At 31.1% G+C, this 7,228-nt stretch overlaps 2 long non-coding RNA genes across 2 annotated transcripts; one reads left to right on the forward strand and one right to left on the reverse strand.

Moving 5' to 3' along the window:
- Nucleotides 1-813: 813 nt before the first annotated feature.
- Nucleotides 814-2,276, reverse strand: LOC138328341 (uncharacterized). Its single transcript, XR_011209197.1, has 2 exons — nt 1,079-2,276; nt 814-971 (listed from the first exon to the last, which is right to left on the reverse strand). It is a non-coding gene; the product is annotated as an uncharacterized lncRNA (long non-coding RNA).
- A 1,652-nt stretch (nt 2,277-3,928) lies between these two features.
- On the forward strand, nt 3,929-6,923 carry LOC138328339 (uncharacterized). The gene is made up of 2 exons (XR_011209196.1): nt 3,929-4,005; nt 4,138-6,923. It is a non-coding gene; the product is annotated as an uncharacterized lncRNA (long non-coding RNA).
- The last annotated feature ends 305 nt before the right edge of the window (nt 6,924-7,228 follow it).

Raw genomic sequence — 7,228 nt, forward strand, 5'->3', positions numbered from 1 at the left:
GTAATATCGAACATGTTACAAGATAAACACAATTGGATATCACAAATATCAATACTGAAAAACGCAATACCTAAAATATGGCAGAAAAAAAAATAAAAAAAAAATCAGATATATCAAAATACAACATAAATGAGAAATATTATGAACTGTCAGTTGTTATGACACCCTCACTAAAAACAATACCTATAATTAAAATTACAAACAAAATCATATACAACAACCTGATTGAGAAAATATCAGTTAGACCGATTGCATATATATCATGGGAAAACACATTTATACATTTTAAAAAATCCGAGATAGAACACAAATTAAGAAAATCCCTTCAGTGCACCTTTAAACATTTTGAAGACAATAGAATGAAAATGTTTAAATGGAAACTGATTAACAGAGTTCTGGCAAATAATTACCTACTTTATAAATGGAAAATAAAAGATAGTCCACTATGTAATACATGCGGAGTTGAAGAAAATTACAAACACTTTTTTGTAGAATGTAAATATATTAAATCATTTATTGCACATGTCAGCGATATGTTCAGTAAACTAGGTTATTGCAAAAAAATGGTGACATTGGAAAATATAGTGTTAGGTTATAAAATTGATTATGAAAAATATGAAGGAGTTAACTTTCTACTTACTTATATAGGCTACGTCATTTACAAGGCCTACTACACAAGCAATTGTAAACAAAAAGCAATAAACCTAGAACATTCACTCAGACGAGAATTACACTCAGTCATGAGAACTAAAAAGTACAACAAATCACCTCTCCCAACATTCATAAAATCAGCTTGTGAAATCCTCGGAATAAATCTTGACTCCGATATTCTGTGAAACTTTGATAGTAAATCCAGTTGGTTTTCAGTAAAATGACATCAAGATTCACACTCAAATCTTCCTAATCCTTCACCATAATTTTCACTGTCCTTGATAACTTTCCATGTAGCTGTCCTTTACAGTACACTTCATCTGAAAAAGATTAACAGAACGACACGTGTCATAATATATTGGAAATAATTATTTTTGTGCAATATTAAGTAAAATACACTATTTATACTGACGTACATAATACTCACCTGAAATAGTTATCTGTTCAAACCATTGTTTTCTCCACATACATACAAATACTTCGCACAGGTACTTCTCCAACGAAAAAACCACGTGTATGTTGTTTTCGTTATGATTTCCGGTTATGAGAGTTATCTTCTTCCGGTTTACACTAGTCATCGACTCAATATTTTTTTTTCATTTCGATTTGCTTTATTATGGTCATCGACAAATTCGTTATAAAACTACTATAAAAGTCAAAATATATGATGTATTATTTATATGTTGCAAAATAGTAATTTATCCATTACATAGTTCATTCGCATTTTGTCTGAGTTATGTCCCTTGAAAATCTTTGATTTAATATCCAAAATCACATTTTTTAATGTCATGGTATTGCAAATGAGACAAACTTTTAATTTATATATTCAAATACATTAACTTTATTACAATATGTTTAATAAGCAATAATCTTTGAAGGGAATTAATGGTGACAAATTGATAAAAATATTATTGTTAAACAAAATTTGTATTTATATACCATTTATATACATGTTGTACATTTTGTGTGTCTGAAATAAAAATTTTCCTGTAAAAAAAAAAAAAAATGTAAATATGATTAGGATTATAACCTCAGAACGAGATTAAAACTGTTTGAACTTGTAAAAAAAAAAAAAAAAAAAAAAAAAAGAATTAAAAAGTGTTTTAAAATAGATAAACAAAAATTCAAAATCAAAAATAAAATAGAAAAATGAATGATTTATAAACAATTATAATAAAGAATAACAACAATTATTGATAATGAATATGGGAACAATAGATTATGTAATTGATAATTAACCAACATACATATATCAGTGATAAGCTGTCTGGACCACGCGTCGCCTTGACACAGTTGATATTACATTAATAACGTTACTAATCTGTTAGGAAATCGCCCCTGACATAACTATCAAGGCTGCTTACATAACTCAATCAACGGCGATAATACAAACTGGAGATTAGAAATCACGCAAGGTCTGCATGTACAGCTAAGAATGTTTCTGCAACAGAGCGGTTGTAATTTGTTTCATTAAAAATAAATTATCTTATAAAGTATGATTAAATGAAAATATATAGTTAATACATTTGTCAAAACAGCAAATTTATTAGAAAGGAATCACATATCGGCCTAATCTAACGTCGTTAAGGCAAATACTGTGTATTTTAACATAGATGATGGTTTCTCACTTTTTCAGCTTTCAAACTGTTCGTGCTGTGTCCATATTATGTCCATTTCTACGATGAGCATCTACATCAGAATAATGAAATTATTCAAATGTAAAATTTGCACTTGATAATAAGTTCGCGCGTATATGTAATTGCGAAGTTTTAGAGAAAGCTAATTAAGCGACATTTTCGAATCCTCCCGTAATTCCACTTTTATAGTAAATGATATCAATAGATATTTTTGTAATTTAAAAACTTCAGTTTGGAAAATCATGGTAGCTTTTATTCACTTATAATTGCATACAAAAACTTTTAAATTCTGAACAAACCATCAATTATAAATTACAATGAGTTATCGATATTAGGATCAAGCAGAGATTGTTTTTGAATGACAATAAATAAATATTAGTTTAATTATCCTTGTCGAACAGTCGTATCTTTTACCTTATCAAGTCACTGGACTGAAGGTATTTTGATTATATTTGTTCTATATTTGAAATATTTGCAAGATCCTCATATATCTTTTAATTTGTTTTCTTTATTTTCACGCCCACCTACCATCACCTAACGCACATACCTTAAACATTGTACATTTCATCTATTCTACATTCATATATTTATTATAATGCCTCAATCAGCGATTCAAATATTTGTTTTAACATGTTTATATCTTGAAAAAAAAGATAAAAATAAAAAAAATAAAAATAAAAAGGAAATAAAATAAAAACAACAGTGACATTGAAATGTTTACCCATGATTCACTGGTATAAGGCCTATGCTTTGGTTGGACGTGTCCCCATTTCGTGTACCATGTACATGCTCTGTTCGAACATGCTTGACCTTTTACCCATTCTATCTGCAAACCTGATTGTAGATGACACCATATGACGCACCAAATAGATAAAAAGCTACAAGCAAGTACCCCGTGCAAGATTTTAAGTTTAAGGCTAATCAATAATTAAAATTTTCATGAAATAAAATATCACAATAATTTCAGAACAGCAATGAAGAAGAAAATATTTGAAGTGTACGCAAATTACACATATATGTTATATTACAAAAGCATAATTTTGTAATATATTTGTAGTGATAATTCATATGACAAACAAGTACAATTTCTGATATGTATATCCCCGCAACGAAGTTAAGGGAGATGCATATAGGAATCGGTGTCCGTCCGTCCGTCTGACACATTTTTGTCCGGCGAACTCCTCCTAAACTCCTTGATATATTTTGATAAAATTTGGTACCTAGAACCCTGACTTTTAGGCAAGTGGAGTAAACTATATAGGGGTCTATAATGTCCCCTATTAACGGAGAATTATTCCTAAATTTTTGCATCAGGGAGTATTAGTCATCCACTCTGGCGACAATTCTAGTTGAAACAGGCTGGATGTGCTTCAAATCTATAATACATTGAAAGTACATTCATCATGCAACCACGTTGGAATATAAAACAATTCTAGTGTTAGATTATTATGTCTGCATCATATAATAATTACGTTTACAGTTTCGATATATGCATCATACATGTATCATATCTAATTACAAAAAGTGGCAATGCCTAATAACCATTACAAAAAAACGACAGATATAGGAACATTTTCAGTTTACGTAGATTGAAATTTTGAAAAAACAAAGATTGATTACACTTTCTTGTGTTCTTTTTAGATACAGGGTTGTCTTTGAGAAAATGACAATGAATCGATGTGAGTCCCAGGCTGAGGAAACATATCCGGTAAAGCGGGTATGTATAGGAACATATTCCATTGCTGATATGAAGTATGTATAAAACCATATCCAATTCAATATGTAACTGCAAGCTATTATTTCTATGTAGATTTTCTTCACTGTGCATGTCCTTTCTCGTTTATCATAGGAACAAGAACCTGATCAAGAAAGTGCTGGTCAGCAGCAAATTTCGGATAACGATGTGGATTAACTCAATTTGGAACACGATGCAATGGAAATTCAGGCTTCAGGATAAAACATTATGGGAAATACATGTCATGTTTGAGTGAGATCAAAAGGATAGTCTTGCTATAGTATTTTTTCTTTTTTAGAATTTTAGAAGAGTGTTGGGGGGCGGTCGTTGTCTTATTTAATATATGTATTGTGAATCCCATGTAAAATATTTATGATAATTAGGCATTCGGTATAAACCTATTTATTATTCTTGTATATATTTTCTAAAATGAAATGAAATTATTGGTTCAGTATTTTAAATTTAGAATATATAAAACCTAGTAGACTAGCTCTACTTACTAAAACAAGTAGCCCAGAATCCAGATAGGATTCTTGCAACGAAATTACCATTTTTGCTGAATTTTTACGACACATTAATTTGAAAACAGAAAAAAAAAAATTGAAAAAAAAACTTGATCAAACTGATTACGCTATAGATCTATCAACATCAATCTGCCTTGAAGTTATCCTCCCCGTAATCGGAGTAAAGACACTTCCGGTTTTCATTACGCAATATAGAAAAAGCTTACAACTACCTGCATATTTGAGTAACTTTGAAGTGATTTTCCCGATTTGTGACACGTTTCTTTGCTGTGTAGTTGGTAATACTGTTTGGACTGCATATTTTCATATATGTATGTTTTTTTACTCGTAAAAATTGGATAGTTTCCCCACCTTTACGATCAGTTTTTAAGTGGGCGTGGCCGATATTAAAAGTTTCAGTAGAGGGTCCATTCGACTTTATGAGTCCTACCCTACGTCTTCCATCTTTCTCGAGACTGTATTAAATCATGGTGATATTAACATGTGGTAATACATCCACTGATCACTGAAATTGAAGCATTAAATATCAACGTTTAAAAAAAGAACTCGGTGGTTTAGACTCTGTAGGAATTTAGATTTAAGATTAAATATTTAAATCAAGCATGTTTTCAGATGGTTTAGTAGAAGACAAATTCAGTCTACAGGTTCATATTTGTAGTCTGTTCCAATATATGCTTATAATAGTGGGAAATGTTTACATATATACACAATACATATTAACACAATTTAACAAAATGTTGTTACGGTGACATTAAATACTTTCAGTTCAAACGCATAAGTTTGACATTCTGTCAATAATAATTAGCATAAGCATATAGTATTATATAGCATAGAGGGATATTTTTATGTCGATACTGTAGGTCTACATATTATCAAGAACCTATCCTGGCCACCAGACCTTAAGTTGCTGATAAGACTTATTCATCAGAGTTCTTTACTACGTTATCTCCCCCTAGTTTAAAACTTAGGTTCTAGATTCAGGCATGTAGTAGAGACAAAAATAATCAAGTCTAATTTTAGTGATTTTTTTGTATTCTAGATACTTGTGGCCATTCTATCAAGAACCGTACATGTATACAAATGGTGAGACTTCAAACTCCTACATGTGGTATGGTCGAAGACACTATATTTCTTGATATATTTCACTGAAAACGGCTACTTTTAAGTGTTAGAATTAAATCACAAATGCTTACAAACAAATAGGATATGTAGAAGTTACATTTGTACATAAAATACAGCTGTCAAATTACAGTCAACAATAATGTATCTACGCGAAAGGTACATATATGTACAGTGTAATACCGCCATTATCACGTTACCGGCGACTTTGATTCGTTAGTTTTTATAGTAAATACGACCTGACAGTTAACGATATACTTTCACGTGGTTTAACAAACAGTTCAAGATCCAAATGTAACATACATGTACCTCTAAAATTGTGTAATAAAAGTGTTTTACGCTAAAGATCAGCTGACATAGATCTACTACCATGTAATGCTCTGTCCATATAAACCGGAAGTTGCTTTACTCCCGGCGCCACTATCGCTTTACAAAGGGCGATAACTAAAAAAAGTTATGTTGATAGGTCTATAGTCATAGGGCTAAATTGATTATCTATAGTCATTTGACACCTCATATATTTTCATCATTATTATTATATATACGTTATATATAAACTATTATAAAAAATATTTTCCTCGATCAATTTCTCAGAATTTGGTGAGTTATTCCCCTTGAAGAATATCGATTACCAATCAAAGTTCTGAGAGAGTCGTCATTCAAATTCATGAAAAACACATGATATCCACTTATGAAAGAATATTTTTCTTTCATACCTCGACGTTTTATTGCAATTTTACAACTATAATATCCCGCCATTTTTAAATAAATTCGAAGAAATCCACGGCTGAAAGTCAATTTTTGAAATATTACGTGATATTTTCAACAAAAATTCCGTTGTTTGCATCTTTTATTATAAAACCAGTTAAGCTTGTGAAAAAAATGTTAAAATTTTACCGAGGAAATAGAAATTTTGTTGATGCCGTGACGTCACGAGGCTTTATTGCATGGTTAGCCATGCAATACTGCATCAGGCGGCATGAGTGTATTGCCCAAGACCAGCCAGTATTACACCCGTAGGTATGAAAGCAAAATCGTTAATACAGAGAAAAACTCTTTGCATATGTCTAAAATAATAGTTAGACAACTAATAACGTGTTTTTACTCTGATAATTATTGTTTTTATAACTTCAAAAGAGTTGATTATTATTTCTATCAGTCTGAATGTCTGAAAAACGTCTCTGAACTGAAGTGCACCTAGCGACCTAGTTATGCTATTTATTTCACAAAATAAAAAAAAATCCAAATTATTAGTAATATTTGTTTGTTTGTTTGTTTGATTAATTAACGTCCTATTAACAGCTATGGTCATGTAAGGGCGGCCTCCCATGTATGCAGTGTGTTGCGTGTATGTTGTGCGAGGTGCGTGTTTTGGGAGGCTGCGGTATATTCATGTTGTGTCTTCTTGTATAGTGGAACTGTTGCCCTTTTATAGTGCTATATCACTGAAGCATGCTGCCGAAGACACCAAGCAACACACCTCACCCGGTCACATTATACTGATAATGTGCGAACCAGTCGTCAAACTCCCTGTATGCTGAGCGCTAAGCAGGAGCAGAAAC

This window comes from Argopecten irradians, chromosome 7 (assembly GCF_041381155.1).
Source record: "Argopecten irradians isolate NY chromosome 7, Ai_NY, whole genome shotgun sequence".
Taxonomy (NCBI): Eukaryota; Metazoa; Mollusca; class Bivalvia; order Pectinida; family Pectinidae; genus Argopecten; species Argopecten irradians.